Below are 12,067 nucleotides of genomic sequence, written 5' to 3'. Positions count from 1 at the left end.
TTGCACAAGTGTTCAGCGGTTATCCTATCTAATAAAAGCCCAACAACCGAACCATGGAATGACCAGAACGACCGATTGACCAGTCACTATGACGTGTACTGACCCCCAGGGGGCAGGCACTCAATGCAGGAACGGCCCCCTGGTGGTCAGTGTGTTCCCACAGTGGGAGCGCCACTCGGCTGACCGGGATGAGCAGCTGCTCCCGCAGCGGGCCCATCTCCGCAGGCCATGCCCCCCACCAGGGCATGAATCCCGTGCACTGGGCCTCTAGTTTTAGAATAGGAAGTGAAGACTTGGGGGGGAAATACTCTAACCACAGCCAGGATGAGTTGTGCATAGCATCATGGTGACAGGATCAGAATGGAAAGGTAACTGAGAAAAGGGAACTTTAAACAGTTTTTTGTTTTCAAGAATGAAATAGAAACCAACGTGTTTAAGTTTCAGCATTACTGAGTCTGTTAGTTAATATAGACTTTATTCTAAACCGAACAACGGGTCCTATTATCACTGTGTGGGAGCGCGTAAAATTATTTTACTCCTCAGACGGTGTGCTGGCTTCTGGTGGGCAGAGATCTAATTCTGGATTTGCATCTGCTTTCCTCTGGCCAGTTGTGTCCCTGCTCCCAGCCTCGGTTACATGCTGTTCCCTGAGCCCTGGGAATAGTGCCGTCTATTTGTAATGGTTTGTGTCTACTAATATTCGAATATAAAAATCACCCCTTAGTTTCTCAGATATTTAAAATGTAAAATAACGTTTAAATGTAGGCCCAGTGAGAGCAAATGGTATTTGCACGGGCGCAGAGCCCTTGGATTTTACCGTTATCTAACTGAACGGGTGGAAGGCGGGTGCGTGGCCTTTGCTAGGCGTTTACTCCGTGCTCTCGTATATTTGTGTGGCTGCCTTCACTGCGTTGTCAGTTCGGAGGAGTAAGTGCCTGCCACACGTGTACCTCGTGCTAGCTGTCGTGGGAGATAAAAAAGAAGCAGAAAATCGGGCCCTGCCCTCATGGAGCGCAATCCGGCTTGTGGTGTCGGGCTTTTATGCAAATCATAGGTGACAGAGTGGTGTCATTTATACGAACTAATATGCAGAAAATAAATGCAGAAAAACCAAACCCTGAAAGCAGGGAAGGCTCCATGTGACGTAGCGCCTCGCACCGGCGGGCTCCGCAGGGGATGTGTGAGAGCTCACGGAGATTCCCTGGACAGGCCGCTGCGGCCTGAGGGAGGAGTGGTCGTAGGAAAGGGTGACGTTCGGCTGTTCGGGGAGTAATGGGCGGAAGCACTTCATTGCGTCTCCCCAGGGAATTCACTGAGTAGCACAGTATTCATGTCTGAGGAGGCAAAGACTTCAGTTTTAGAATAGAAATTTCTCCTAGATGCTATTATAAAGTTTTGAGTATTTCTATTATGATTTTATTACTTCCCATCTGTGGTAGATGTTTTATTGAAATTATTTGGATGTTATTATCAAGCTGTGACAATGATGCTCTAAAGGTCATATGCAAAACACAATTAAATTTTCCCAGTAAAATAAGAATATGCATTGTGAAAGGCAAATAATCGGAATTAGTTCCTTTTTTTTTCATATGGGCCATTTTATGGTGACATTTTCAGCTGTTTAAATAAATCACAAGGTTGTTTTTCTTCTTGATTGCAATTTCCCTTCACTATTTGTGTAGGTTAAAAATAGAAACCAGTGTGTTTAAGCGTTTTATTATTGAGTCTATTAGTTAATATAAACTTTATTCTAAACTCAATAATAGATTCTATTATAATTCTATGTGGAAACTTATTAAACTTATTTTGCTCTTATGTAAATGTGATGGTCTCTGATTGGTAGAGATTTAATTATGTACACTTTAGTTTAATTAGATAAGCCAGACATTTCTCTACCTCCGTTTGTCATTCGCTTCCCCATGAGGAGATTGCTAAGGTTCCTTTACTCGAAAAGTTTGTGATTCTATTTTATTTCACTAGATTCCCCATAAAAGGAATGAATGATTGTTTCTTTCAAATGTTTGGAGATTACTATGGGGAAAATGTTCACTATTACTGCCCACCGCAGGTGATTTTGATATGTGACTATCTGGCAGTGTTTTCTGTTTGGCTTTTGGTGCTGACTCCTCCGTGCCACTGAGAAACAGATGATCTGCTTCTAATGGAAGGAGCAGCGGCTCAGGTCGCAGCGTCATGACTCAGGCCAACAAAACTGTCTTTGTACGTGGAGAGAAGGACAGGTGAAACCTCGCCATCCGCCTACAGCGTGAAAAGAACACGAGTCTAATAAGAAAGGGAGGCTCGACTTCCCATCAGTTTTTGGTGTAAAATAGCCCATCGGTTACTGTCATTAAAACAGTCTGTTACCATTGTCAGCGTCCCTACTGCTTGCTCATTATGTGCTCTCTGAGGGTGGGGGTGCCGCACATCTGTCTAAGTACTGGGCTAGTACATTCCAAGTTGCAGTAAAGCAGTATGATGCTGACATGTGGATGTGTATAGCACATCTCCATCCACCTGTTCTTCTGTCTCAGATAAAAGAGACTGTTCCTCCGGTTGGAGTGTATTGGCTTTTCTTTTTTACCTACGCAAGTCATTCGTCTGCCCTGAGGCTTGGCATTCTTTTAGAGGCGCAAGACTACTCAGTGGAAAGGAGTTTGAAATGCTTAAAATTATTAAACATTTCTGAACCGGTTTTGAAAGCTGCTCTGGGCTGAAAGCCAGTTGGTTCTTGTCAGTGTTTTTACATGACTGAGGTCAGTGACTTCGGAGCTGAAACGACTTGTAGCCTTGGCAGATGGTTCAGGTCCGTCTGGCGGTGCGGCATAGACCCCTTCTCCGTGCCGCTGTCACTGGGGCTGGAATGGATGTGTTTTGACTGGATGAGAATGTAAAAGCTATTTTGGAGTGCTTTCAAAGGCACGAAGTTTAGAATAATGTAACCTGTTCGTTTTGTGTTCTATACTGACTGTATATAATAGGATTCAGGTTTCAATGTTTGCATTAAGTAAATGAAAGTATTCAAATAAGCCTTTTATAGGAGGGGAGTTGCCTGGATGTTGAAATATTCCGGATAAAACCAGTTGGATTTAGAAAATGGAACTAGTCGCCAGAGGTTCTGATCATGGCCTACCTACACGCAACCCTTGTGACCCTGGCAGTCTCGGTGTTCTCCTTGTCCAAGGAGCTCTAGTCCCACAGCTTCCGGTCCACTCGTCCACTGGTGGGCACACTGATGGGCACCCAGCAGGGTGCCCCTGGGGAGCATGATGCTAAATGAAATGGCAGACAGAGAGACAGATACCACCTGATTTCACTTACATACGGAATCTAAAGAACACAATAAACAAGCGAAGTAGAAACAGACTCATACAGAGAACAAACCGATGATTGTCAGTGGCGAGGGGTGAGAGGGATTAAGAAGTACAAATTAGTAGTTGCAAAATAGTCACAGTACAGCCTAGTCAATAGCAGTCAGAGGATTTAAAGTACAGAATATAATCAATAATATTGTAATAACTATGTATAGTGCCAGGTGGGTACTTGAAATATAGGGGGCTCACTTTATAAAGTATATGACTATCTAACCACTATGCTATACACCTAAAACTAATACAAAACAATATTGAATGTAAACTGTAATCCTATATAATAGAAGCCTAATATGCTAAGTGTTTGGTGGTCCAGTCGTCCGTTCAACCAATCAAAGCATAATATGCCAGTGATATGCTGAGGCCGCTCAACCGCTCGCCATGACGTGCACTGAACACCAGGGGGCAGATGCTCCAAGTGGTAGGTTAGCTTGCTGCTGGGGTCTGGCTGATCCGGACTGAGTGATACAGGCTGGACATGCCCTGGAGCCTCCCGTGGTCCCTCCTGGCTGGTCAACCTCCCGCATTCCTCCCCAGCCCCGATTGTGGATCATGCACCTGTGGGGTCCCTGGGCTTGGCCTGCACCCACTTGCAATCCGGGACCCCTCGGGGGATGTCAGAGAGCCGGTTTCGGCCCAATCCTGCAGGCCAGGCAGAGGGACCCCACTGGTGCACGAATTCGTGCACCGGGCCCCTAATTGAAAAAGAAAATTAAAAAACAAGAGGCTCTATTCTAGGATGGGTCCATTTCAACATCCTCATTTGTAAACCTTTCCTTAGTTCTGAATACTTTTTGTAAGATATGTGGCCTGTTGCTGGCCCTGTGAGTGCTCTGTTATTCCATGAGCTTGAAGTTTGATGGGTCGTGCAGAGTAAGTGGGAGTAACACTTGGACACGCCACGTCCAGAAAACCCAGAGCCTTAGGCTCGACGAAGCAGCACAGACTGTACCTGTGGGCACACACGTTAGAAACGGGGCCACTGGGCTGAGCACTGGGTTTAGTGCTCATACTGAACACAGCACCCTCACCAGGCGCACACTCCTCCATTCCCCACAATCTCTGCTTTTCCTGAGGCTCAGACCAGACCGGTCACCTGCCGTTGCCTTTTGAGCGGGTCCCAGGCTGAGGTCATGTGTAGATGGAAGGAAGCTGAGGGGAGAGTGACGTCATCGGACACGCCGATAGGAAGGCTACGTTAGCCGTGCAGACAGGGTTGATGGAGCAGCCCGGTGGCTGGGTATCTGACCCTGGGAGAAAGTTCATACCGGCATTCTTGAGTTTATGTCATACCATCTTCTTCAGGATAGTTTTGTATGTTTAATTTTCTAACCAAACTCCAGGACAAGTTAGGCAAGTGGTTAATTCAAGTAATTTTTTGCCCTCATGTAAAAGCGGTTGCACTGAAATGATGAACACAGTCAATTACCTTCTCACTGAGCTTCTCTTGGCATTGAATTTGGATGAGTATATTACACTGGACACTTGGCTTAAAAAATCATCTATCATCTACCTACCTCTTCCTTCTGTCTGTCAATCTTTTTCACCTACCTACCTACCTACTACCTACCTAACTAGCTAGCTACCACCTGTGGGACAGCTTTTCAGGTTGCCCAGACTCTGTAAGTAACTCGACTTGTACTTACGTAGAAAATGGGTTCTCACCTCTCTCTCTCTCTCTCCCCCTCTCTCTCTCTCTCTCTCTCTCTCTCTCTCTCATGATTTATGTTCGAGGGAGATTGGCTGGATTATTTTCCCTCCCCTACTGCACTGCCTTGGAATATTACTTTCAAGATCAGATGCTCTGGAGTCAGACAGACCCTGTTCAAATCTTGCCTCTCTTTCTTCAACTTTGGACCAATTTATTGATCTGAGTTTTGCTTTCTTACGCTACAGGTTATTTTGCAGATTAAAGGAAACATCATACTGAAAGCATTTTGCTTTACCATCCAGACTTTACCAGCCAATCCTAGTTTTTGGGTGTGTTTCAGGAAAAGGAATATTTAAGGGAAAGTATTAATCTCTGGTCATTCATAAAAGACTTTTTATGAATGATTGATAAGCCACACATAATGTTTATATATAAACACACATACAGAAGGGGATTTATATGTGTGCATGTATCCAGACATTTATAATCACACAAAACGAATTTAGAAGTTAGTTGAAAATGGAGTTTTCATTTTGTAAAATGAGCATGGGCAGCACATTTATAATGTCAGCAGTCCACTTTTATACTAACACCAAGCCAGAAAGTATCTATTCAGGTATCTCATTTTTTACATTTTCCTTTGTGGACAAGATTGAGCAAACCACAGAGTGGGTGAGGCCCAGAGAATTGGTTACTAACGGAGCGAGAATCCCGGAGGGAAGGGCAGAGAGGATCCTCTCACCCGGACTGCTCTGTCTCCGAAGGGCAGGGAAAACCAAAGCAAACCACACAGGGAACAGGCAGGGCGTGCGGGTCTGCGCCGACGGGGTTGGGGTGGAAGAAGTCCTTCCCAGGGGCTCTGCGTCCCCACCAGTTCCCCAGCCTCCGCGGCTTCCTGGAACTTGGTATTGAAATGTCACAGATCGCAGCAGGGACTTTCAAACAGCACAGTGCTTGCTGATCGCCATGACCAGACGTGTCTTCCGGCGGCTGCCTGAGAACAGCTCCGTCAGCCCTCCGCACAGTGGTGTTGGCTGTGACCAGCGCCACAGCCACTGGTCTCCGCTACCTGCTGAAATGTCTGCGACCGAAAGATCGGAGGGAAGAACAGATGAAGGAAGGAGAACGTGAACACAGCGGCAGGATGCTCGCTCAGAGGTGGTTTATCTCAGCGAGCAGCGCTGGGCGGCCAGCTCTCACTGAAGATTTACTCCCAGGAAACCAGCTGAAGGTGAGTGATGTAGATCCTACGATTTGCCCAGGAGATCCCAGGCCGGGCACCGTGACACACTGAAGATGCAGAGCCCTAATGTGGCGCCCGTTTCTTGGGCGCATCTGGTAGGTGAGGCACTGTTCTGGGCACTGGGTACACAGGATAAATAAGGATTGGTCGCTCCCTTCACGAAGTTCACACTTCTGTGGCAGAGACAGACGTGTAAACAAACCCTTTAACTACAACTTACTGCCTGACTGCGCGTGCCGGGTGCATTACCCGACTCCGGAGAAAGAGGCAGACATAGTCCTGTTCCCAGCAGACCCAGGGTGCTAGTGAGAGAGGTGCAGGCAGGAGCCAGGGAACCTGCAAAGAATTAGGTAGAGAAAGGCCAGTGTGCTGTGAGGACCTGGAGGACGCCATCCTTCATTCTTTCATTTTGGCTCAAATAAATCCACTTGACGGAAGTGTTGCTTTTCTTCCAGTTTGTAATGTGACTGAACAATCTTCAGTCTTTAATGATAGGCATTGGCTTTATTGATTTTTTAAAAAAAACATTTACACTCTGGTTATTATTTATTTCTAAAGAAAGTTATGAACAAATTCCACACAGCATGCCCCTTGATGAATTATTAAAAATAATATCCTATATAGTAAAAGGCTAATATGCAAATTGACTGAACGGTGGAACGACCGGTCGGTATGACGTGCACTGACAACCAGGGGGCAGACGTTCAACGCAGAAGCTGACCTCATGGCTAGTGAGCGCAGCAGCGATGGTGGGAATCACAGGCCAGGCTGAGGAACCCCCCCTCCCCCCGGCCAGTGCATGAATGTCGTTCTCCAGGCCTCTAATTTAATATATTTTAATATCTCATTTTTCTTGTTATTCAAGGAAATTTTAGCCAAATACTCTTTGCTTCTTGTATGTTGAATGAATCATTCTTTTTTAGCACCTGTTTATGTTAACTTATTGGTTTGCCCTGCACTTGAATTAACCGCTTACATTTGATATGTTGGACAGTGCTGTTATGAGATGTGTTTCATTTTAATATACATATTTCAAATTCTGCTGTAGAACTTTATTTGCTTTTGTGTTCACTGTTTAATAATAATGATGATGTGTTACAGAATGGCAGTGCCATTTATTTACTAAAGACTTTGCAATATTTACTTAGCAGTTTCCAGTTTTGAAGTAATTAAGCAATGCTGATGTACCGTTCCTGCTGCAGTTTAGAAACCTAGCTGGTTAATTAGTTTAAGTGGTTCTGTCATCCCTAATGCCAGTCGGAGGCACGCAGTGCTGGCTGGTCACGCTGCTAAAATGGAAGCAGAAGGAGGGCGTCACTGTGGCTGGCTTCTTCCCCTCCCCGCCCTCGAGATACGAGTTGGCTTTCTCTTTCATGACATAACAGCAAACCCAGATATGTCAGCTGACACTTTTGCCTCTGATTAGCAGGGGCCTTGCTACTCTCTCGGTTGGTGTCTTCCACTCCTTTGCCTTGCTGGGAGTTCCCCAGCCTTCCGCCCCTTCACCCACCTTCCCCTTATGACGGTCTCTCTTAAGATTTCATTATGTTTTTATTTTGGGTGCGTTCGAGGCCATTTGAACAATGTGCTTGCTTCCTCTGAGCACCGATGCCTCCGGATCACGTTGGCCCTGTGGCTGTGGTCTGGACGCCTGTGCGGTCGGGTGGCCTGGTCTGGCCTTCCTCCCTCCATTGCCTTCCGGAGGCCTTTAGGGAGGGACTATGAGGTGTGGCTGCTTCCTGTTCTCATCAAACTATGGGAAAGATGGATGGTTCCAGAAGCATGCATTTAGTAGCGTTGGTTTGGCTCCAGAATCCACCCCTCTGTCAGGACAGGGGGACAGGCCGTGGAAAGGAGTTAAGAGGAGTGGAAGTAGGAAGAACCCAGACTGGAGCGGGCGGAGGACAGCGCAGGAGAGGAGAGCGTGGGGGCAGTTGTGCGGTCAGCCCTGGGTGCCCGCTGACCCCGGGAAAGAAGCCAAGAGGAGTAGGTGGTGGTGGTGGTGGGGGTGGAATGAAATGCAGTTGGTTTTTCGATCGTCTTACATTTATGTCGGTGCAGCAACGTGTGGGAAGCCTGTATCGGAGTTGAAGTGAGTGAAGATAGGTATTTGATGGGCTGTGTATTTGAGTGGCAGCATAGGGCATGCATAGGGCAGCCAGTGTTTATTGAATGCCTGTAAGCTGCTGTGAGAAGGGCTGTACGCACATGATGTCTGATGCCTGTGCCTGAGCTGCCTCTCCGTGCAAGAGGCATAATAGTAGGAGTGAGTATGTCTGCAGTGCGTGACGGTATCCAGCACATAGCTAATATTTCGATGTTCGTTGTCTTCATCACAATTTAACGCATCATCTCTGGAGAGAGGTATTCTATGCGTTTTATGGAAGTGGAAGCTGTGGCCCAAGCAAGTTAACGTCCTTGGCCAAAGGTCCCGTGACTAGTAAGGGGAAGAGTCAGAAGTTGAACCCGGGCCAAACCGTATTCCTAACGATGCCCGACTCTCTCCTGTGAAAATGGCATCTTCCGTAGAGGTTGCGGGGTGTAGAGGAGATAGGGCTCGATACCTAATGCACAGAAGCTGTGGAGTGTCACATGGACAGCGGCCTTTCAGACGCCGTGAGGGGAGCTTTTTGGTGACAGTTGTCACTGGAAGAGAGAAATCTGACAGGAAGATGAGGATGAGGTTTGCCATTTGAGAGCTACCAGGGAAGAGCAAAAGGAGAGAAGGAAAGATCCACATGGAACAAAGCAGAGCGAGAGCGCGAGGATAAAGGGAAGATGCTGTCGCTTCTGCATTTAGAGCTGCAGAAAGGACCTGTTGTGGACGCCGTCAAGTGCTGGGTGGAGGTGAAGGGCAAGGAGACCGGAGAAAAGGCATCTGAGTCAGAGTCACTCTGCCGTTAACGGAGGAGATTTATATCCGCGTGGAGCTCAAAACAAGTGACTGTCAGAACAGTGATAAGAAATAGGAACATGTGACAGTGATATCGATGAATCAGGAGCTCAGCTTTGGAGCTTCTGTTTAATCTTTTGAATCCTCCCCTTTTCTAGCTCCTATGGGTTATCAGTGGAGTGTTCTGCTAGCAAGCAGTGTCTGCCTCTTGTCAGCTTATTAGAGACCCAGGTGCAGAGCTCAGCTCTCCGGCATCTGCACGCTGCTCAGCAGGTCTGAGCTGCCGCCCTGTAAGGATGGACCGTGCGCTGCTAACCTGGGAAAGCTCCCTGCGTGCAGTGCGTTCTCCTGTTCAGGCCAGCTGCCCTCACTCTTCCTGTATTCGCTGTGCCTGCTCTCTCCACATTAAGAAATGACTTATTTGTAACTCAAGAGCAGCACGCTATGGCGTCGGATGTTTAACTCGGGGAACGTCTGTGTCTGTGAGGTTCCGCAGTGGCAGGGACTTTGTTCACCAGACGTGAGCCCACTGCCCTGGATAGTAGGTCCTTAATAAATGCCCTTTACATAAGGATTGAATGGCCTGTCCGTGCAGCTTTACTTCGTATTTATAAAACGTAGTTTATCTGACACAACATGATGTGCGTTGTTAGTGTGTTGTTTCAGACTTAATCAAAAATAGAAAACAAACTTGGTAAATTGCCGCTTCCCTGGTGTAATTTCTTTTATATAATAAAACCAGGCTTTTCTGCAATTCAGACCGTCGGTGCGCCTGTGTGGGTGGTGGGTGGGAGGATTATGGTGCCAAGTTCAGGACCCCGGACAGCGCAGATGCGAAGCCCCAGCCTGCCCACGCTTCCCGCCTTCCTTTTTTGCCAGTTTTCTTCAGCATGTTTACAAGCTGGCACACTGCGAACACCCAGAACCTGGCCACTCTCTCAGCTGTGATAGAATGGCCTCTACCCGCTTCAGTAAGACTTACATTTCATCGCAGTAAGGGATGAAGTTCACAGTGAGCCTGCCCTGATGAGATGCCTGGCGCCCATAATGTTGGCGCAGCAAATATAAGTTAGAACCTACTACGCTAGTACACATGATATTTGGGGGGAATGAAAAGATAGCACAATTCATATCCTGGGGAAGTTTACAGGCTAGAGCTTTTTTTTTTTTTTCAGATACACTTTATATACCATGAAATTCACCATTTAAAAGTGGGCAGGTCGGTGGTTTTTAGCATATTTGGAAGGATTGGAAACACCATCACCACCTAATCAGAACGCTTTCATCACTTCAGACAGAAATCCCACAGACTGGTTAGAAATACTCCCTAGCCTCCCCTCCCTCCAGCCCCTGGCAGCTGTTAATCTGCTTTTCAGTCTTTATGACTTTGCCTCTTCCGGATAGTTCTTATCAATGGAAGCACACAGGGTGTGGCGTTTTGTGACTGTGTCTCCCCCTCCCCCTTAGCATCAAGTTTCCTGGCTCATCAATGCAGCAGCATCAATGCAGTCTTTTCCTTTTACTGCTGAGTAATACTCCATTGTCTGGATACACCATGCTCTATCTGTCTGTTCACCAGCTGATGGACGTTTGGGCGGCTTCTGCTTCTTGTCTATCATGAACAACACTGCTGTGAACATTCATGTCCAGGTTTCTGTGAAAACGTGTTTTCCTTTCCCTTGGTGATACAGGTGGGGCAAAAGTAGGTTTACAATTGGGAATATGCGAAACAGAGTTTATTCTTTTTTTTATTTTATTTATTTTTTATTTTTTTATTTTAAATCAATATATTTTATTGATTTTTTACAGAGAGGAAGGGAGAGAGAGAGTTAGAAACATCGATGAGCGAGAAACATCGATCAGCTGCCTCCTGCACATCTCCTACTGGGGATGTGCCCGCAACCCAGGTACATGCCCTTGACCGGAATCGAACCTGGGACCTTTCAGTCCGCAGGCCGACGCTCTATCCACTGAGCCAAACCGGTTTCGGCTAGAGTTTATTCTTAATGTCATTTATTAATTATTGCATTGTTTTCCGTATGAACAGCTGTCAGCCTTCTTTTGCCCGCCCTGCATCAAAGAGCTGGCCTGGCGAAGACATTCAGTGCAAATCCTTCCGGACAGTGTTGTGGGCGGCGCCCTGGGCAGGCCCAGGGGCTGTGCTGTGCTTGGTCCTGGTTTGTTCTACGTATGAAAAGCCGTCATAGCCACAGATACACACAGCACAGCGGGCAGTGCACTGTCCTTCCTCCTCACAGCGAGCCCGAGAGGGAGCGGCCCTGTCCTTTCCCCTGGTCAGAAAACGGACGCTCAGAGCGGGCGGGGGGGGGGGGAGGTGTGGGGGGGACTGGCATTGGCCCCTGGGCCTTCCGGCTCATCCCCACACACTGCCCTGCTGGGATGTCCCGATCTCTGCGGGCCCCGACCATCAAGTCAGTGCTCATTGATGCCACCGTCGTCCTGCGTTTGCTTCCTCACCCCTGACGCTAGCGCACCTGCTCCAGGTGTGTCTAGAGAAACATCAGGGCAGCTGTCCGGACGCCACGGCGGCTCCGTGGGCTCTTCTGTCACAGGAGCTTTACGTGGACTCAGCTACTGCAGGCAGCTCAGCAGCCCTGGTCCCTCACACAGCGGAGGCGTGGGAAAGGATGTTCCTGGTTCCGCCAGCTGACTCCCACGAACACTTGGCGCGTAATCTGCTTTTAAGTTGGTAAATGCCTGTGCGTCACCAAGTGCTGAAGTTCCCGGCGCTCCGAAGTGCGCTGTGCTGCTAAAAGAGAATTAGCGTCTCTCTCCAAGGAACAAAACCAAGCTCAGTGTGGCCTGCTCCTAATCCCTGCCTAGGAGTTCCACAGGCAGAAGGGCGCAATGTGGAAAAGCAAAGATAAATAGGAAATTGGAAATATGCA

General features: G+C 47.5%; 1 protein-coding gene across 1 annotated transcript in view; it reads left to right on the top strand.

Annotated features, from left to right (window-relative positions):
• Nucleotides 1-12,067, top strand: part of SDK1 (sidekick cell adhesion molecule 1) — a gene marked incomplete at its 5' end in the record, with an annotated part of 547,830 nt that overhangs the window by 79,252 nt on the left and 456,511 nt on the right. The gene's annotated exons all lie outside the window — the stretch shown is intronic.

Source organism: Myotis nattereri (assembly GCF_964212035.1).
Source record: "Myotis nattereri genome assembly, chromosome: 5".
Classification (NCBI taxonomy): domain Eukaryota; kingdom Metazoa; phylum Chordata; class Mammalia; order Chiroptera; family Vespertilionidae; genus Myotis; species Myotis nattereri.
The sequence above is the reverse complement of the archived record's forward strand: the minus strand, read 5'-3'. Positions and strand labels throughout refer to the sequence as shown.